General features: G+C 35.5%; 1 protein-coding gene across 3 annotated transcripts in view; it reads right to left on the bottom strand.

Annotated features, from left to right (window-relative positions):
- The window catches only part of Galntl6 (polypeptide N-acetylgalactosaminyltransferase like 6), a 1,046,769-nt gene that overhangs the window by 538,423 nt on the left and 485,284 nt on the right, over positions 1–23,062 (bottom strand). The gene's annotated exons all lie outside the window — the stretch shown is intronic.

Here is a 23,062-nt window from a genome sequence, read left to right as displayed (position 1 = left end):
ACTCTTAAGTCTTTCCCACTCAATTATCTCAAAAACCAACATATTTAACATAAAAAAATGATGGTTTAACAATAGTAATATGGAGTTTACTAAAAGTTTTAGGGCTAAAGCTAAATGTCATTACAATGCAATGTAAGTCTAAAGAGCTCTAAACAAATTTGAAACAAAATATACAGTTTCCGAGGTTTATGCTTTTTCTATTTGACTTTAATAAGTCATTTTCGTTTTGCAATTTTAAACATGCTCTCTGTAAAACTTACGTGAACAGAATTATGATGTTCAAACCTGTCCTCCAAAACTACCTAGTAAATTCTACTTTCCTCACTTAGAATGGCATGACACACACACAAGAGACACCAAACTTAAGTATGGAAGGATGGATTCAGGGAAGAAAATAGCTATCCATCGATTCATTACTGGTGCAAGGTCAAACTGCTGCCACTATTCTACAAATCAGAGTAACTGGGGAGATACACCCAAAGAACTCTGAATCCTAATATAGAGATACATTGCTTGGTTATGTTCTTTGCTGCTCTAGTCACAATAGCCAGCAATTAGAAAGAGCCTAGCATCCATCAACTAATAAGCAGATACAAAAGATGACACATTTACATAATACAATATAATTCAGTTATTAAGAAAAATGAAATTATGAAATTCACAGGTAAATGGATGAAACTGAAAACAATAATCATGAGTGAGTAATTTAGACCCAGAAAGACAAACATCACAAGCTTATTATCATTTTGGATATTTAGCTTTGAATCTTTAGATCCATGGAGTTATTGCAACTAGCAAGGGAGGAAGGGAAGGGAAATGACTTCCAGGAGATATAATGGATAGAGCAGGAAGGGAAAATGAGCAGGCACAATGGGAGAGGAAGGATGCAGTAGGATATCAATAAATCCTTGAAACAACCAACTTATATTTGGTGTCTTTTTGTGTGTGTGTGTGTCATAGCCATTTTAACTGAGGTAAGTAGAATTTTCTAGGAAGTTTTGGAAGTGGGTCTCTAGACAGGTTATAAATTCATAATTCTGTTGACATAAGATTTGCAAGTAAATATCATGTTTAAAAAATACAAAATGTAAATGGCTTAAGTATTAAAGTCCAACAGAAAAGGCATAACAACCAAAATGTTCCATGGCCAAGCGAGCATCATGAGAGAGCAAGGAAGACTGTAACAGAGGAATAGACGGCTACAGTGAAACACTTCCTGTCGGAACAGAGAAGCTGCACATAAGAACTCACAGTGATTGTTGCAGCATCCACAAGTCTAACCACACAAGAATCTCAGCACAGAGGAGGGAGGAGGTTGTGAAGTACCGTACCTAGATGAAGTTTTGGGAACTGCAGGCAGAGACTGCTCATTCATTTCCCGGCTGCACAGACCCAAATAATAACACATAAATTATATTAATTACAACACTGTATGGTCAATACATTAAACATATTTCTAGCTAACTCTTATATCTTAAATTAACCCATTTCTAGTTATCTGTGTATTGCCTTGAGACTCTGAGGTAAGGTTCTGACTGGTGGTTGGTGTCTTTCTCCTTGGGCAGCATCATGGTGTCTCACTGACTCTGCCTACTTTCTTTCTATATTTCTGTTCAAATTTTCTTTTACTGGCTTTACTTCACTAAACCATTGGCTGAAACAGCTTCTTTAATACCAATGATAATAAAACATTTTCATAGCATACAGATGGGACTCAAACATCAGGGATCTGATGGCTTCTGGGCGAAGTAGTGTCAGCTTTTTTCAGGGATGCCGTCTCTCAAAAGATGCCTGTGATCTAGTAGATGGCTGATACCCATGCGCATATTGACAGCAGTAAGTGAACTTGTTAGTGGTTTTTAGAGAAAAAACTAACACATTTAGTTGGGAGTGAATAGTCATGGTAGGAATAGAGGAGAATTTGGAGGGGGAATGAGTGATAGACTTGATCAAAACATATTATATGCATGTATGAAATTCTGAAATAATTAAAAATTAAAAAGCTAATAACATATTGCAAAGCTCTATAAAGCCTTTCAGTTTGGAAACATATAAACATATGAGTGTGAATTCTTTTCTAAAGAATGGAATACTGGCCTCTTTGGAATTGCACTGAATTTGTTCATTTCATGAATACAGAATTTTTAAAAGATGGTGAAAAACTTTCAACATATTTTCCTTCTGGGTGAGTTATTGCTAGATGTGTTGGATAAAACCATAGTAAAAAAAAATACTGCTTTACCTTTCCTATTACCATGAAGAAGTTTAAAACATAGATGATGAGAATACCTAACAAATGACAGTGGTAGCTTCAATGTCTCTGTAGCAGTCAGCACACAGACCAAACCCATCTGATAATAATTAGTAAATGATAATATTTACTAATGTCATGCATTAGTAAATATTATCAATTGCTTCACAAGAATGCTGTCAGGGTGGTTAGAACATCTTGAATATTGTCTTTTCCTTTTTCGGTGCTGAAAGACTTTCTTGCTGAGTTCCACATACAACAAACACCTTTTGAATCTGATTGTAAATATATATATATATATCATTAGTTCTATGTCCCTTACAACATCTTGTGCAAAGAACAACAGTCCTCCTTGTTATATGTTATTTTCACTAAAATGTTCAAAATTAGCTACCAAACATTAAGATTCAGAAATTGAGAGACTAATGCTACAGGTATGGGTATTATGAAGTTGTGGCAAAGAGACCGACAAACACTTAGAAGCTGTTATAAGTTATAAAGTTGTGAAAATATGAATACCAGTATAATGAGGTTTAAATGAATATTAGTGATGGACATTCCAGCATTCCTTATCATTTTAATCTAACCTAACTTTTGATTGAACATTTATATGTAATTTATATAATACAGGTGAAAGAGCATATTTTCCACATTCCACTTGATGACTTGAACGTGGAAACTGAACTTAAGTTAGACTAGAAACTGATCATCAACATAAGCCAATCTTTGGAGTTCTTAGCAGGGGCCTGAATATATTAGCATTAAGTGAAAGCTTAAATAATTAAGGACATTACAGTAGTGAGAAATTAAGCACTTTAGAAAGTAGTTAATTAAAAGCCCAGTTAGTCAGGCGCTTATTAACATATTTAATTTAGGATGTCAGTATCACTGGTGGGGGCGTCCATGAGAAGATACTAAAATGAAGATTCCAAAAAAGATAGTATTTATACCATCAAATACACAGCACAAAGATTATTACTTATCATAATTATCCAATTAAATTTTATTAGAGATTTAAAGAAAATAAGAATCAAATACCCACGTAACTCCTCCATTCGGTGAGTATCTAAGGAGAACCTCTGATGTTTCCTGCAGTTGGGAGCACTATGCTTCTCAAAGCTGTGGACTTGCCTTGTTAGCACTCTGTTCTGTTTAATGCCCAGACAGATTTGCTGGGAGTGATGTAATGTACTTCCCAGAAGTACGAATCCTCTCACTTTTCTCAGGCTTTGGCTCCTAGGCACTGTGCTTCTTGCATGTTCTAATATGAAGTCACTATAGGTAGCTTCGCTGAGGTCATTTATAATTAACTCATTTGATGAATGAAAATATGGAGGTGGAAAAAGATTGGTTCTGTTTCTCAAATATTGAACGATTAGTAGAAACCAAAAAGTAAAGATTCAAAGCCAAATTCTGTGTCTCTTAAGACAAAATTATATTAAGTGTTTTTTAATTTTTCTTCTATTAAATTCAATGTGTGTGTGTGTGTGTATGCACATGTCATGTGTGAAGTCAGGAAGTAACATGTGGGAGTTGGTGGGATCTTTTCACAGTGTGAGGTTTGAGGACTGAACTCAGGTCAAAAGTCTCAGCAGCCATCACCCTCACTGGCTTACCCTTCCTCCTGGACCTCTTTGTCTCAGTAATGGCTGGAAACACTTGCTTTTACACACATCTCCACATTATGCAACGAGTGTTCCTCTTCTAGAAAATTCTTAAACACAGAGATTGTTTTCACTTTTATTTGAATAGACTCAGTATTTCTGAGGGAAGTTTCCACTTGTTTCTTCCTTTCCAACACTGTACTAAGACTCCTCTGTCAGGGGGCATTCGGCACTAAAGTGCTTTTTTTCCCTATTCAAAGTGCATTTATAAATCGCACTGATTGGTACAGGTCTCCTGTCAAGAGCTAGCATGGCTTGATTGTGTCCCTTCCAAAATCTAAGTGTCAATATCAGCTAAAGAGAGGTGTTAGAGGTGTGGCCTCTAAGAAGTGAATAGATCTTGAGAGTTCTACCATCTGGCACTAAGGACCTAAAAGGAAGACTGTATGCAGCCTTTGTTCGTCTTCTTCTGCTTTCTGCCATGAAAGGCAGAGCAATTCTTGTATCATGCACAGTTCTCTAGGTGTCACCATGGAAGCAGAAACCGGACCCTGGGAACCAATCATACTAACACCCAGATCATGGACTCATGAGTCTCTAAATGAGTGCTAAGTAAGTGTTATTTATACATTACCTGGGCTGCGGTGGTATGTAGCAGCCGCTCAGATGTATGTGAGAAAGATATATACATTACCCGTGCTGTGGTGGTGTGTAACGGTTGCCCAGATGTACATGAGGGGGGTATATACATTACCCGTGCTTTGGTGGTTGTGTGACAGCAGCTCAGATGAACTTGCTCAGCTGACCACAAAATCAATGGATTTAATTATAATCAGAGTAAGATGAGTCTCAATCAGCTAGTCTATAAATTTATAGACCTGTATTAATCTAATTTATTTTAAAGCATAAATATGTTCATTTGCTTTTAAGGTACTTTAATACTCTTTCCATTTGCTTGCCCCTTAGAATCTCTTACTGCCCACTGGAACCATTTATTTCAGGAGACGGATTGCATCACCCTTTAGTGACATTAGGGAGACCGCAATTTCTGGCTTACATGTGATGTTTATTATCAAAGAATTGGGGATTTTAACTTTAGTCTTTATGTAACTCATCCTTATTTGTGCCTAGTTAACACTACTGATTCAAATCTTTTTTTCTTCCTTATGTCTGGTTTGAACACTAAACAACGTTCCAAGACATAACTAATTACATTTATTCTTTGTTCATAGATAATATTGCATTTTTCCTACTAATTAAATACTAAATAGCTCACACTCACTTTATTGCAAAAATAATCCACAAAAAGCCAGGAGTGTGTTAAGAGCTCCATTTGGAAACCAGAGATATTGTACGGCAGAGCTTGAGAAGTAAATTAAATTTTCAAAATATTAGACTGCAGGCTTGAGAATATTTCCTGTCTTGATCTTCTATTGAAAAAAAAACCCAGTGACCTTTATATATTTAAAAAAACAGATTAAACTAATAAGAAAAAAATCAAATCCAAGTAGTAGAAATGCGCTCATCAGCAGTTTCGTGCCCAGTTACCAAATGAACGTTAGGAATACATCATTAGTCACTTCCGAGCAATCTGTCATCCACTGTGAATCTGTCGCTAAATTAAATCCAAATGGTCAAATGGGAACACAGCAAGCTATAACTCTTCAAGACGACCTGGCAAGTGTTATTTTTTTTCGAAATTGTGAACTAATGGGAATTTCTTTTAAAATAAAATGTTAGTTTTTATTGTCCTCCAACAGTCGTAAACGTACATGCTATATTATTTTGAATTTTAAGGTATATAAATACCACCAGCAGTACTTCCAAACACTGTAATTTGACACATTACTCAATACTCCCTTTCGTTTTTTCAGAATTGCAAGGAGATATAACTGGGTGCTAGAACCATGGGGCTCTTGTGACTTTTGACCACAGCCCCTTCTGTAACTAGTAATGCACTGAGTTTGAATTTGGACATTAACTGTATTCAGCATATGTTTATTGATCTTTTTATTTCGTTGACACATAAATAGAACTTGCAACTTTTCTCTATTATAATTAGATTTATCCTGTCTATAATACTTAATCTTTCAATTAATATGTATACAACTAATTTATGCAATAAATCTTGGAATAAAATACATGCCTGTTAATTAGACTTTCTAAATGAAATAATATTATTTGGTTATGAACACAATTAAAGACTTCCTCTTCACTATCTTAATACTTTCTGCTCAATTTAATTTTATTCTCCTTTATCTCTCTTTTTTTCAGTTTTCAAATATTTTGACATAGCGAAAGCTATTAACTTTTTTCTTGGTTGAAACAATTATATTTTTCAGTTAAATTTTTATTAGTACTTTTAGATTAATGTTTAAATGTATATGAAAATATGAATAAAGTAATTACAGTTATTTTATTCCACAGAGTGTTAAAGGATTTTGTGTTAAAATAAGACAAAAGTATAAGGCATGGATTCTGATATTTTATTTAATATAATAATTTAGTAGTCATTTTGATGTTTTAAAAACATATGTCTTCAGGATGTTATGAATTATGGTAGCCAAAGAAAATAATGCTTGTATTTTATGTTAGAAATGTTAAACACACACACTTATATACATATGTTACCAACATTTTTTTGTGTTTGATGGCTGCTTTTATTTGATAGGCATCCGTGTGTTGTGTGACAGTAATCATGGGAGACATGAACAAATCCTTGTCTATGTCCAAGATATAGAACTGACAATATGCACACCTAATGGCACCATCAAAGTGCAATTTGGCACACACATCAGCGTTTTGGGGCTACTCACAGGGGTGTGAGTGTGGGTTTGCTTCAAGGGTATTGATTGTTTAGCAACAGCTCGTCACTGAAAGCACTTGTAAACATTGGTGATCCGTGCAAATGAAAATCTAGAGTTCTCTGCACCCTTTCGGAAAACTCCATGGGCCAGATGGTCTGTCCTCAGAAGTCCTGCTCACATATCCTTTGGGAGAGTGGAGTTTGTGGATTTGATAAGTTTCAGGAACTTTTTGAGGCTTAAAATTGTTTTATTTGCCGGGCGGTGGTGGCGCACGCCTTTAATACCAGTACTCGGGAGGCAGAGGCAGGCGGATCTCTGGGAGTTCGAGGCCAGCCTGGTCTACAAGAGCTAGTTCCGGGACAGGCACCAAAAGCTACAGAGAAACCCTGTCTCAAAAAACCAAAAAAAAAAAAAAAAATTGTTTTATTTACTTTCTGCATCTTAATGATTCTTTCTTTAAAATTTTACCGGACTTAAGAAATCTCCTTCTGAAATGGAATGTTTCAATTTGGATGTTTCAATATAGTCGGAGGCTGTTTATTAGTTCCCTGCTGCTCAGGCTCGAAATATTCACACAGAAACTGTATTATTTGCAATTTTATTTGGCCAATAGCTTAAGCGTATTTTCTAGCTATCTCTTAGAACCTAAACTAACCCATCTCAATTAATCTGTGCATGACCACGAGGTGGTAGTCTACTGGCAAAGTTTCAGTGGGCTCTGGAAGAAGCCTCTGTCTCCTGCAGAGGCTACCTGGCTTCTCCTTGACTCTGCCTACTCTCTCCTCCTCTTTCTGCTTGGAATTCCTGCTTTGCCCTATACTGCGCTGCAATAGGCGCACAGCAGCTTCTTTATTAACAAGTGGAATTCACAACATACAAAAGGGAATCCCACATCGCCAAAACATCAGTTTAACACTTACGTTTAGTCAACTTTCCCCACTAAAGTACTTATCTAGGCTCGTATACAAAATGAAGGGTGTGTAGAACCCTCTGACATCCTGCAAGAAATACAAGTAATTTCTTTCCTCTGAGAGGTCTTATTCAATATACTGGTTGTGTTTCTACAATAAGAGTATCTCTTGTAATAAGCTGAGGATGAGTATCAGAAAATAGTGAAATCAGGACAGTTTATAGAATAAACACATTAGAATTCAGTTGAGAGACATAAAATGCTTGTGCCAATTCTGAATTTAAAAAGCTAGCTTCTATGTGAAGGATTGCCTTTTACTTGCTCTTTTCTCTTGCATGTTTGCTAGAGACTCCACAGAGACATCATTTTCTGTTACTTTCTTTTGAAGCTTCCATAAGAGATAGTTTTTATTTGGTTCAAAAGGGAATTTCTGTGACTCATCAATAGAAGTTTACACCTCTGTCTTAAGCTCTAAGAAAGTACTGAAATGAAGATCTAACAACTCTGAGGTGAGAACTGGAATTGAGTCAAAGACCCTTTATTTCCCATTTATTATTGTGCCGTCATTCTAATACAAATGAACAAATAACAAAAATGCACACTAGCATGCAGTCTCTACTGTATCATTGTACTTCATTAATAAGAATTACAATATATAGACGAAACTACGAGGCACAACAAAACTTGTGTGCTGCTTTTGGTGGCAGATGTTCTTCATCTTCTAGCCAGAGGTGATAGAATCACTCCAACTTGTTTGGGTAAGTACAAAAGAGACATACAAAAACCAACAGAAAACAAACAAGCAAACAATCAAACAAAAAATGCAATGAAAACCCCCACTGAACAGTGATACTGTGGTTTTGTTTGACAAAGAAATAAAATGTTATATGGTATCAGCCATGCTACGTATTTGTATTGTAATATAGAATTAAATGCTTTTGATAGGAAGAAGTAGGGTTCATGTTATGAACTTTGGAGAAAGATTGGAAGTGGGAGAAGGGAGTGAAACTGTGAAGGGTCACAAGTGACGTAAATAAAGAAATAGCACTGTAGACTCATGAGCCTTTAGTCTCTGGTATTTTTTTCCTTTTAATGAAAACAGATTCTTTTCTTAAACAATATATGTTGATAGTTTATCCTTTCTTTACACTTCTAATTTCTCCCCACCTGCCCTCCTGTCTGGATCCACTCCCCTTCTGTTTCTCATTAGAATGGAACAGGCTTCTAAGAGATAACAACCAAACACCACAAAATAAAATATAATAAGATGAACCAAAAACTAACATATTGGAGTTGGACACTAAACCCATCAGGAGGAAAAGAATCCCAAAAGTAGGCATAAGTGTCAGAGACTCACTTATTCTCACAGTCAGGAGTCCCATAAATATACTAAAATAATAGTTATAATACATATGCAGAGGGCCAGATGTAGACCTGTATAGGCCCTGGGCTTGCTGCTTCAGTCTCTGTGAGTTCACATGTGCTTTTCTAAGTAGATTCAAAGGGCCTTGCTCTCCTAGTGGGCTCCTGTATTTTTACCAGCTATTGATTTGCAGGACCAAGGCTGAAAGCTGGCCCATCAGTTCCCTTAATCCTGAGGCTTTTTCACTGTAACTGAGGGATAAGACTTCTCAGGGGTTTAGCTTCCTGGTGGCCTCTTATGACACTCTCCATCCTTCAGAAGTGAGTGATGTCGTATCTCTAATAAATTCTTTCTAATTTAACTCTTTGTGTACCGTTGGCTTTACATTTTTATGACTTTTTTGGGACAGCACACTTATAAGTAGACAAGGGACTGTTTTTCTTTCGGCTGCTCTCTATCATGTAAGGATATATTGGATGGGTAGCTATCTGCAAGTTAATAAACTGTCCTTACTATATATTACTTCTGCCAATATATGATCTTGGAACCTCATGAATATATAATAGGAAAAAATTATTAAACAAACAAAAGTTTTAAGTGGCAAATGTTAGCATGATGACATGAGAAAAATTAAATTATTAAGGTAGCAATGAAGCAAGGGGCATTGTTACTGATCACAGAGAAATACTGACATCTTCTTTTGGCTTCCTCATACATGCACACCTGAAAACACACATCCATGTATAATATACACACACAAACACGCACATGAAAATAAATAAATAAACTGACTAGTAATTGAAAACCTTGGGCTTCCACAGGTTAAATGCAATGTGGAGAAAATAATTTAGTTGCTCCCCACTCTATGTTAGAATCCAAGTAGCTGATGAGAATACAGTGGTATAGATGTTGTCATACTAACCATTCACAAGAGCCGGGCGGTGGTGGCGCACGCCTTTAATTCCAGCACTCGGGAGGCAGAGGCAGGCGGATCTCTGTGAGTTCGAGACCAGCCTGGTCTACAAGAGCTAGTTCCAGGACAGGCTCCAAAACCACAGAGAAACCCTGTCTTGAAAACCAAAAAACAAACAAACAAACAAAAAAACAAACAAAAAACCATTCACAAGTTTAAAAAGCAAAGGACACATTTTTTTTAATTTAAAACTTGGTTACCAAACTGCACTGATTATCACAGTGTGTAGCTGATAAGGAAAAACAAATAGATGAAAAGGGGCATACCTGAATGTCAAGAAATTTGATTTTCCATTTATTAGTTTTGATTTTACATTTAGACCCTATGAAAATTTGATGGAGAAAGAAAAGAGTAGTCTTTAGCAGTTGCATAGGAAGGGAGATTTTGGACCCTTCAAACAACAGGCAAAAATGAAAACAAACTCATCAAAACCTCTAAGTAAATTCTAAAATTGCATGAAGTCAAAAGAGAAAACACAGAGTAGCTTTTCATAAACTTTCATTAGACTGTGATAGATACAGAGCAGAAAAACATAAGGTATACATATGTGTGCACACATGCATACACAGAAACACACAGATACACATGGACATACACACAGAGCGGGGGAGGAGGGAGGGAAAGAGAGAGGAGTCTGAGAAAATATTAGAAAGCTTTGTATTTCAAGGACATACATGGAGCATAAAAGCAAGGCACACAGTGTGAGAATACTTGCAAATCCTACAGTTTACTTGACACTTGCATTCTTGTATTTAGAAATCCTGGGTCCATTCAACTTAACTGTTAGAAATTGAGTCCTTGTGGGCTCCCACAGGGAAGAGCTTTCTTGAGTTTGAAATATCATTAAAATTGGTGACCTGTGTTAATTGGTGTGAATCTCAGGAAAATGTCTAGTTCTCCTAAAGTTCAGAGTATTTCTTCTCACGTTGAAAAGCAGAATATAGGAATCAAAAGTTAAATAACATCAAAATAACATCCATCATAAATTGACCCATTCTAGTGTTGAATATTAAAAGATTTTATACAAAAGCATCAAGAAAAAATATACGAAGTATTCAATAAAGTGAATTCATATCATCATATTCATGTAAATAAAAGATAAGAAGAACATCATCAAATTCATAATGCATTGTTTCAGGGACACACCTTTAAAATATTTGGCTGATAATGTGCATATTTTATAAATCAGCATGAAGTAGTATAATTTCCCCACATTATGGGACCAATGTATAATTTATGTAACTACCAAATGTTAAGACCCTAGGATCAAGGCAAAAACTTCAGAGTAGTAGCTACAAATTACGATCACATTTATTCATTTGAACAGAGGCAATATCATACAAGAAAATGAAACAAAATCCTTTATAATTTATATTAATGAATGTTTTATGTGAATTCCATCAAGCCTATAGTATTTCACTTTCCTGATGGCTTTCCTATATTTTCAAGATGAACACACAAGTTGGAGTCATTAAATTAATTAACATTCATTTTGTGCTTTACTATTTCCAAACCAAGCAGGTTTAGTAAGCTCTGCTTGCCTGGAGGCCTATGCAATTCATTGTGCAGGTGAGAGATGATGGGCCGTCAAGACACTCTTTTCTTCCTCAACCAAACAATGTTCCAGTATCAATCTTTATTCCTAAGACTAGCACAAGAGTACTCGATTTGGAACTATATTTCATAACCTACAGCACATGTCCCAGGTGGCCCTTTAGCTGAAAACAGTATTCTAGGCATGAAACACTGGACTACATCCTTTCCTTTCTGTGCTTCATAATTTGGATCTTAAAACCACTTACAGACCAGCAGTGTAGAAGAGGAGTAGTCTTTAACAGTGTCATGAGAGTGTTCAATGTATTAATATTTGATATTATTAGTGTTCTATTAGATAGCACTAGTGTGAACCTTCAGTAAAAGAAAAACTCCATATATAGTAACTTATATTGTATTTATAAAGACAATTTTATCTATCATCTATCTATCTATCATCTATCTATCTATCATCTATCTATCATCTATCTATCTATCTATCTATCTATCTATCTATCTATCTATCTATCTATCTATGTAAAAATCCTAAGAAATAACTTAGGTTAAACATATTCATCTGGCTGGGTGGTGGTGGCACACACCTTTAATCCCAGCACTACGGACAAAAGCGGACAGATCTCTGTGAGTTTGAGGCCAGCCTAGTATGTAGAGTGAGTTCAAGGACAGGCTCTAAAGATTCGGAGAAACCCCGTCTCCGGAAAGCAAAACAAAATAAAAACATATTCCTCCGAAGTTTAAATTTAACTAACATATTTTAACTCTGTTAATTAGATTATATAAAGAAACTTTGAGGGAAATATAGATGCCATTTTCTATACGAGCCTTAGTATTATGACTATGTGATGTGGGAATATGACCTTCAGAAATAAGTGTGGGGACAAAGAAGATTAGAAAGTCTCCAGAAGGCAAAACAATCCCAAGCACACGAGCTGTCAAATGATCTATTTCACATCCTCGAGCACAGGTTTCCAGCTGAAATGAATGCAGATGAATCGCTGCTCTTACACAGTGTTATGAGGCTTAGCTCATTTTTCCTCCTTTTTGACAGAGCCAGTACATAACAAAGCTCTTAATGGAAGCGGAAATTGTCTTCAATTATACCCAGTGTCTAAAGGTGGGTCAGCCTGGCTTTTTAAGCTCTTAAAATGTCTCTGATTTTTGTCAAGGTTACCAAATTAATAGGACTCTGTGAACTTTTGTCCTTCTTTAAAAGTTAAAACTTGAAGGTGCTCACTACTCACATTAATGTGTTTTTAAGAAAAGATCTCCCTATTAGACAACGAACTCACGAGTTTATGCATAGGGCTGCCAAAGGAGTAAAGAAGGACAAGAGACAGAGTCATAAAAGCTGTGAGAGGCAAGTTTTGTTTCTAGTTCCAAAGATGGAGAGATACTACATTTCCTTTATGATATCTTAATGTAATCAGGGAAGATGGATTTGGTACGCATTATTTTATATTTTAGCCATTGAGGACATAATAGCAACACAAACAAGAAGCTATGATTACTGCCCTTACAGAGTTTCATTAAGGGGATAGACCTGTATTTCCTACTTTAATTAGATAAAGATATTACATGAATAATTATAAGTATTTCTAGTGTCACCTACCTCGCCATCTACCATCCATTTGTATAGCTGATTTTGTCTATCTATATTATCTATCTGTATATCTATCATCTTCATATATACATATCTAAATAATCTATCTATCTATCTATCTATCTATCTATCTATCTATCCATTCATCTATCTATCTATCTATCTATCTATCTATCTATCTATCTATCCATTCATCTATCATCTATCTATCTATCTATCTATCTATCTATCTATCTATCTATCTATCTATCATCTATCTACATCTATCTATCTATCTATCTATCTATCTATCTATCTATCTTCTATCTATCTATCTATCTATCTATCTATCTATCTATCTATCTATCATCTATTTATCCATTCATCTATCTGTCTGTCTGTCTGTCTGTCTGTCTATCTATCTACCTATATATCTATCTGGACCAAGTGATGAACGGACACTTAAAAGAAATCCCACACTAGCTCAAAGATGAGAAATAGATAGTTATTTATTTAGGGGTAAACTCACAAATCAGAATTCTCTGCTTGAATGGTGGACATAGATAGAATCCAGCAATCCAACAATCCAAATGAGCAGCTGGCCAAAAGGAGGGAAAAAGGGCCAGATATAGGCTCTGAATCCGTCTATATAGTATAAGAGGCCACTCCCCAGTAGGTGGGTAACCACAAGCTGCAAGTCTTCCTACAGCACTATCTATTATCTGTCTGTCTGTCTGTCTGTCTGTCTGTCTGTCTGTCTGTCTATCTATCTATCTATCTATCTATCTATCATCTATCTAAACAATCTATTAATTATCTACTATCTATCATTTATCAGCTATCAACTATATAACTATGGCCTATTTACCAATGGTATCTATTTATCTGCTACCTATTATGTCCCTTTCTTTCTTTATCCCTTCTCCTACCTATTTCTCTTCCATCTTTTCTCTGTCTTTCATAGCTCTAACTTTATCCTATTCTATGCATTAACTGAATATTTTTCCTGTATAACTTAAAAGTTCACTTCAATTATACCTAATTATGTATAAAGTAAGTCCTCCATACACTATGCATAGGTATGAACCTCTTTATGTTACAAAAGATATTTTTACATACTATTTATATACTATTTTTTCTCTTATTTTGTCATCCTGACACTACAATTAGTTTTAAAGAACAAAGCATTTTATTTTTTCTAACAGTAATAAATTCATACTCTTAGAATTAAAACATCCCAGAGGACAAAAAATTTTTAGGCAAAATAATAGTATATTTATTATGTTTAACCCAAGGCTGTGAAGACTCATTTAAGTCTAATAATGAAACTACTTTAATTAAAATTAAAGGTACTGTTTTTTTTTTTTTTTTTTTTTTTGCAATTCTTCTGTTTTGGGGGAAAATAAAGTGACACAGTTAAAATATTCTCATTATACTTGGGGAGACTGAAAATGCAGTCAGTTTTTGAAGTGAGATGTTCAAAACCTATCAAGAGGTGGGCATAACCTGACAAAAATGGCTTTAGAAAAAATATGCTAAAAATGTTATACAGTCAGTCATAAAAGTACTAACTTTGGATTTGTTAGAAATTCTTTTCAGTTTTTACATTGAAAGATAAAGCTACACCATTTTTCATGCAAATGCACATGCACATACACACACATCCGTGTACCACACACACAGACACACACCTGTACACAGCAGAGATCTTCGATTGCAAGCACCTACTACAGTTCTTCGACTTTACATATGGACAATGGCACTAAACCTCAGGTCTTCATAGATGATAAACCCTTAACCAATTGAACCATCTCCCTAGCCCTCGTGACCGATCTTTTAAAAATTTGAAGCATGTAATTTTTTATTTTGTTTTCTCTGTTTTCTACAAAGTTCTTAATCATCATTTGTTATCAGATTAAGTGTGTCTTCTTTTGTTGTTGTGGTTTTAAGCCATAAGGAGAGATGGAGAAAGCAAATTAGGGAACAAGCTGAAGAAACTATAAGCTTTTGTGTAGGAACTGAACAAGATTGCCTACAAGCAGGGTCAGCTTTTGACTTTGGACTCAAGATGTGTATTTAACGCTGGAGACATGCCTTATTCTGGAAGAAAGGTTGCTGTCTGATACAACAGAGTCACACCTAAACTGAAATTATCCATTGCTATTCTCTATCAAATTTTAACTTCTAACAGTATCTCAAAATGTCCACCAAATCCAACATAATCACAGGCCACTAAGGGACCAAACAATCAGTCAGCTACAATAGCTTTCTCTTATTTTTAATGCCCTCTTTTTTACGTCCTCTTTGGAGCCCACTACATGAATCAATTGTACTTTGTGATTCAGTTTTAGGATCGATAACCAATACCTTGCTTACTAGTGAGTGTGGACTTAATGAAATTGAGTGATGGTTCTGGGTGCATTTTGGAGCTGGTGGTACCTATGTTTTTGAAATTTCTAGAAATTAGCAGAGACTCCTTTAATATTTTGAATTAAATATATGATTGTGCAGTGATTTCAAAATATGTAATGTAATAAGTACAGAAAAAAATACTTTTCTTGGTACTGCTTGTCAAAGAAATCAAGGCAGAAATTATTAATTGTTTATTGATATATATATATATATATATATATATTTTTTTTTTTTTTTTTTGGTTTTTCGAGACAGGGTTTCTCTGTGGTTTTTGGAGCCTGTCCTGGAACTAACTCTTGTAGACCAGGCTGGTCTCGAACTCACAGAGATCCACCAGCCTCTGCCTCCCGAGTGCTGGGATTAAAGGCGTGTGCCACCACCGCCCGGCTGTGTTTATTGATATTAAGGGCCAGCTCTACAAACCATACCCACAGGTAGAAGGTAGTGAATATAAAAATTTTACAGTGTTTTCATTTCCTAGCTTCAGTATCTCTCTGAGGGCATATTTTTTTTTTTACACAGAAACTGTATATATTTAAATGTAGTTACTTATCCCTGCTCCTTGCAGTTTCTTTTGATTCGTAAATCCCTTTGCAGTGAGGGTCCCACAGAGTTTTATAAGATAACCACATCAGCGATGGTTATGGAAATCAGCAGGACTTCCATTGCCATCAGGTCTAGTATCTGCTTGATTCTGTTGTAATAAGAAATTGGAACTGAATCATGGTAAGCAAAAACAAACATTCAGAAACTTCCAGTGTCTTAGAGTTGCACTGAGAACCATCTTGCAGTGGAATCATTTGGACTCAGTTTGCAGGCTGCGGTAAGGGAAATTCATTGCCTATACATGTCTCAATGAAGTTCGGTGGAATGTTTAGTGGGAATGCATGCAAACAGCCTTGGAAAGACCCATGTAGCAAGGTCTGCTAGGTCATTTTGAAGAAATGCTATATTCAGACCATTTTACTAGGAAGAAAGTCCTGTCTCTGAGGAAAGCCAAGCTTTGAAGCCATAACTCTATCTGGGACAATATTTGATTACAATTTAACAAATCCATGCTAACTCACATTGCTTATTTCTCTGATTATTAAAAACAAGAACTTGTATTATTTCAGAATTTTCTCACAGTTTTAAAAAAGTATGTTAATGTTAGAGTATAAAAATTGCTTTGTATGTACAAGGACCTAGCTTTTATGACTCAAGTCTTAGGCAACTACTCCCTTAATCATCACTTCATGAAAATTATTCATGGCAAAAAGGATAAAATCTGCATTCCCTGTGAGCATGTTTAATGGTTTATACCCTTGATTATGAAATTATTTGGGGGCACTCATGGACTACTTTTCTTCTTTGTTTTTATATTGAGATATTTATTTTACCTGGCATTTACTGGATATAGCTATTCTTGAAAACATTTTTTTAAAAAGGAACCACTATCCTATTGTTTCTATAATCTACTTCCATCTACGTTTTTTCCAAGGTTTCAGGGCTTGTGAATAACAGAGCAAATCTTAAATTGAAGACTCTCTCCAGCACAAAAGCTTCAGCCTACTTTAATGCTTTATATACCAAGACTCTACAAATGTATAACACTCAGTAATACAGAGTATACAAAGATAAATATTGAAATAAAATACAAGTGTTTTGTACACGGAGACTTTTGTCAATTTTCTATGAATCAGTGTTTCAACTTTGTAAAAGCAGAGGGAGAAACATGCAAACCTTCAAAAAACTAATTGTTTAAAAATTTTAAGTCAAGCCGGGCGGTGGTGGCGCACACCTTTAATCCCAGCACTTGGGAGGCAGAGGCAGGCGGATCTTTGTGAGTTCGAGACCAGCCTGGTCTACAAGAGCTAGTGCCAGGAAAGGCTCCAAAACCACAGAGAAACCCTGTCTCGAAAAACCAAAAAAAAAAAAAAAAAAAAAAAAAATTTTAAGTCATATCTTAGTTAAGGGAGCCACTTAAGGGTTGGCAAGAGACTTGAACTTGGAGTGGCTACCAGATGCCCAGGGCAATGTCCCCAGTTAGTTCCTTGGGCACCTGACGATAGGGAACCTAAAATGAACCTATCCTATAGCCATTCTGATGAATATCTTACATATCACTATAGAACCTTCAACGAGCGATGGATGGAGATAGAGACAGAGAACCACACTGGAGCACCGGACTGAGCTCCCAAGGTCCTAATGAGGAGCAGAAGGAGGGAGAACATGAACAACGAAGTCAGGACCACGAGGGGTGCGCCCACCCACTGAGACAGTGGGGCCGATCTGTTGGGAGCTCACCAAGGCCAGTTGGACTGTGACTGAAAAAGCATGGGATAAAACCGGACTCTCTGAACACGGCGGACAATGGGAGCTGACGAGAGGCCAAGGACAATGGCACGGGGTTTTGATCCTACTTCAGGTTCTGGCTTTGTGGGAGCCTAGACAGTTTGGATGTTCACCTTCCTAGATCTGGATGGAGGGGGGAGGACCTTGGACTTTCCACAGGGCAGGGAACTCTGACTGCTCCTGGGACTGGAGAGGGAGGAGAAGAGGAGTGGGGGGAGGGGGAGAGGGGCGGGAGGAGGGGGAGGGAAATGGGAGGCAGGGAGGAGGCGGAAATTTTTTTTTTTCAATAAAAAAAAAAATCTACCTTATAATCAATGCCAAAAAAAATTTTAAGTCAATACAAAATGAATGTATGAAGTTGGACATGGAAATATATTTTTTTAAATGTCAAAACTGGAATGGGGGTGATTAACTTTTGCGGTGGAGTGCCTGCCACACAAGCAGAGGAGCTGAATCTTCATCCCAAATGCTTTTGTAAAATCTGTGCACAGGAGACTCTACAATCCAGGCTCTGAGAATGCAGAGATTGTGGCATCCCTGGAGGTCAATGGCTAGACAGTTTAGCCTAATACACAAGTTCCAGATTTAGCTAAAGACCTGGTCTTGAAAAGTAAAGTGAAACCTAATCAAAAGAAATGCCAAATATTAATTCCTGGCCTCCAAGTTTACATGTATATTTGTGGAGATACACACACACACACACAAAGAGAGAGAGAGAAAGATCATAGGATTTTTATTTTTAGTAGGTGTGTGTGTGTGTGTGTGTGTATGTGTGTGCATAGAAGTGAAGAAGTCTTGGTAAGGTGCCTTAATCTATCCACAGTAAAGACAGAATCCAGTGACCTACAATGACCCAGCCCAAAACCTGTGCCACATCAATTACATTATATAACATATTGTGAAGTTAAGGGAACATCTTTAGCTCTGTTTTATGAGCCACTTCATTTCTCTGAGAGCTGTTTAGACTGCTAGAAACACTGATTTCTCTAAGAGAATCAGAATGATTGCCCCCCTGCAGGCATGAAAGGCCATTGTTGATACTAGAAATTTGATGTGCAATTCAGGATTATTCTCATGCGTCCTCCATCTTCACACTTGTGTATACACATAGCAAAATTAGAGTTTCTATTATCAGGCAAAAATAAATTAGATTCAATTATCTAGAGGATCTATATGTTTGCAATATTATTTTATCAAGTTAAAGACAGCCATCATAAATGTTTCAGTCTCTGAGACTTAGATGCCTGGAAACAAACTACAGAGTAAGGAAGACTTAAAAATTGAAGCATAAATTCTATCCAGCTTCATTTAGACTACCATTGATCTCAGCATAGAAAACTACCACAGTATGTAAAAAAGTGGATCTTTGACTTTCTGAGTCTGTTTAACATCTATTGAAAATGATACAAATGCACCATATCAGTGGAAAATTCTTCATCACAATGATTATACCTTTCCCTACAGTCCCTTTACTCAGTTGACATAAAGCATCTCCTTCCTATCAGAAGATATTTGTTAATTGCATAGCTCATAAACACAGTTTAATTAAATGCTCAAGCTGTATCATTTAATCAACAAATTTTAAATGCTAAGAGAATAATTACCCAAGTGAGTGTTATACTTCAGAATGGAGGAGGAAATATTTGTATTTTGTGGGCTTTATTTTGTATTTTGTTCATACATTTTTGAAAATTAAGAGCAGATGGATATTTAGCCATCAGAAGAGCACCTTGAAATATTGGATACTATATTATCAAAGCTCCCAAACCAGGGTGTGCTGACAGGAGAAACCATCATAAAACATAACCTTTTGTTTCATCAGAGGAAGTTATGCCTGCCCAAGATCTGAAGCTGAATATCCACAAAATGGTTTCACACAAGTGACATTCTATTCAAAACAGCTGTCTGCAGGGAAAATAAATGGGATTTAATCTGCCATAAAATGAATTGCAAGATTTATTTTCTCGAGGAAATCATGCCTTTGTAACGCTGGTGGGCTGAAACAGTTTTGCTTTAAAAAAAAAAGCCTCACATTTCTTCCTATGCCAAATCCATACTAATTCAACCATGTGGAGTTTCCCTCTAGAAAAACAACTGGAAAGCCATACTATCCTATTCATCATCAATCTAATCTCTTTCTCTGCCTTTACATATGCTGGTTTAAAACATGAGCCCTGAGTAGACTAAGGTCTGAGACTTTTTTTTTCAGATATGTGGCCTTTGAGGTTGAGAAAGAAGCATCGGGCCTCATTGTCCTTCAAAAGTGAAGAATTTAATATACTCCAAACTAATATATAAGAACATAATACTACCATAAAAACAAAATGTTAATGATGGTACATTCATAATAGATAATAATGTATTTATGTTCTTTGACTTTTTTAAAAGACAAGAGAAATTGGGATAAATTCTAATTATGGATTTGCTTTAATTCTGTTAAATAATTAATTTTCAAAAATATGTGTTGTAATAGAACTTACATTGTGCCTTATTACTTCATTCAGACCCATATTTTCCACAATAATTATATTTGTGGCAAAAATAGATTAGATGTAGCCCATTGTGAAGAAAACTCTCTGACAATCTACATTAAAGGTTTTCACATAAATACTAAAGTAACAAAACATTTAAAATAGCTTCTGTTAAGTGAGAAATATTCTTTTCATTAAGAATAAATATTATCTCCATATAATTATTTTCAATGACTGTCTATAAAGGCACGTCCATGAAGTATTTTATAATAAATATACACCATACTAATATCTGAAAAACATTTATCCTAGTCTATAAAGTGAGCAACTACCTGTAAGTAATTTCCATCTCTTACAAAGAAAGCATTGCAGTCATATCATGATGATTGGACAGCTGAAATTCTCGGAGTATTCCTCAGAATATGGAGTTATCACGTTTACAGTTTAGAAAAAGGGTGGAAACAACAAGCTACTCTAAGTTGAAGGAAATGAGAAGGTTCAACTAACGTGTATTTCATTATTTTTGTTACTTTTGTACACACAGCCATTGTATGAGATCAGGTGATTAGCCCGAAAGTAGGAGAGAATTTTACCCTTGACCTCTTCCCCCTACACAAACAAAATCCTGCTGGTCCTCTGATTCAAATTCTATCATGTTTTATGAATGCAAAATAATACCACTTAGGAGTTGTGTATTTTTGTAATTTTTCCTGTTTCCTTCCTTTGTATTGTAGGCTAATTATCGTTTGAACGTGAGAGCATGTTACTATTTTACAGTTGTATTTATGGTGACAGAAAGCAATGCCACTGAACATTCAGGATAACTTATGATGAGAAGAGTGAACCGATTGTTTTTTTGTTTTTTTTTTTTAAATCACTTTACTAAAATTGCCTATACACTTCCATTCTTTGGAAACATTTTTCTTTCAGTTTCTCAGTGAAAAAATTTGAATATCTAAAAGCTGTATTTTATAAGATTTGTTTAGTTCTTACTACTTATAAGAATTGAGTTTTGATACCATAGTTTGATGTATAATAAATTTTTCTAACAATTTTAAATATAAATATTAAATCAGCATAATTCCAAGTTAGAGTAATTTTTGCATAGAAAGTGATTGTCTCATGGTCTAGTGGGGTTGCTGATGGAATGCCAGGACTATATTTTTGTTGACTGCCATCTCAGAAGTTTTATATTATTTTATATTATTATATATATAGTATTTCATGATATAAAACAGAAACACATTGATATTCTGCACTCATTTAACAACCTTCTCATGTTGGTTATATGGTTCCATTCTGAGTGGTTGTAAAGCTTGTGCCAGCTGATTTGCCTACCTATGGAAATGTAATCTAATACATACTTGGAAGTAATGCTATAAAATGGATGTTAAAATCCAGGACACATCATCATTATTCATGAAGTCATTAAATATATTACTGATATTTGAGAGCTTTATAAACAATGAAGTGAGGTCTGGGATTTTATGATAGTGAGGATCTTCACACAAGCTTTACATATATATATATATATATACTCATATATAATACATTTTATATATATACATATATTGTGTGCATATATAATGTGTTTAAACTATAATCCATCTCTCTCTCTCTCTCTATCAATCTAATCCATCCATAGAGAACTGTATTTTGGAGTTCAACATATAGAATTATTGACTAATTCCATAGCACAGACTTCGAATGTTTTGAAGATATTATTTATAAAACAAAAGAAGAAATTTGACAATGAGAAGGGATCATTACTGAGCTTAAATTAACTTAAAAATGATTTAATGAGATGTGCATATGTATAGCTGGGATTTTGTGTGCATTCCTAGATGCACAGTGAAACCAGCGTGTGATGTTATGCTGACAGAAACGTGTCTGTAGCACCCCCACCATTCCTACCCCTAACTTGGACTTGTGCTTGTCTAAGCATACAAAGTCTTCAAAATTGTCAGGTTCAAACACACCTATTCTCTGAGGATAAGCCCCAGCTTATTTCCCACATTTTAGCAGTTTCCATGGGGATGCTGGGAAGGATGCCTGGAATTTGGAGATAAGCCTAGGATTACTTCTGCTTTAAAGTCATCGTGAAACCTTGTTATAGAACTCAACTTAAGTTGTACAAGGTATCTCTATAAGCTTCGGTGGGGCAAAGCTACATACTCACTCCAGAAAAGTGAGCTTTAAAGAGCAAAAACAAGGCAGGGTTGTTCAAAAATTTATCAGCGGGCCTCAAACTTAACGTTTAGGAGATGGTATGCTTATGTTCTGAGACTAAAATAATGTTTTTTTTTTCTTTTTTTTTTTTTTATTTCAAACTAGCCTTGTGGAAAGCAGCTCAGCTAAGAACTCCTGGTGAGATACTGACTTGAAAAAAATAACTTGAAAACTAGGTCAATCCTACTTAGGCAGATGTTTGAGAAAACCACACAGTAATAAAACAGAATTATTCATAACTACATGGTATTTTAGTGTTTTCTTTATAGCAGAATGTTATAATTACTATACTACATACATGTATCAGAAATAAGTATATCTAAGTGATATTTTACATGTGCTACTAACATAGCTAAAATATTGCCATCCTCATTTTTTGTCATATATTACTGTTCAATTGATAGTCAGCACCTAAAATATAGGGCAGGGAATTTTGATTAAGTCTCGTCAAACTTTTATTGCCTTTGGCTTAAGGACATTGCAGGCCATCCAGAAGACATACTCTGGTAAGGAATGAGGTTGCATACGGAAAGGAATTAGGACTGGAATATATTGCTGAAAATAAAGCATAAAAA

Source organism: Chionomys nivalis, chromosome 20, assembly GCF_950005125.1.
Source record: "Chionomys nivalis chromosome 20, mChiNiv1.1, whole genome shotgun sequence".
Taxonomy (NCBI): Eukaryota; Metazoa; Chordata; class Mammalia; order Rodentia; family Cricetidae; genus Chionomys; species Chionomys nivalis.
The sequence above is the reverse complement of the archived record's forward strand: the minus strand, read 5'-3'. Positions and strand labels throughout refer to the sequence as shown.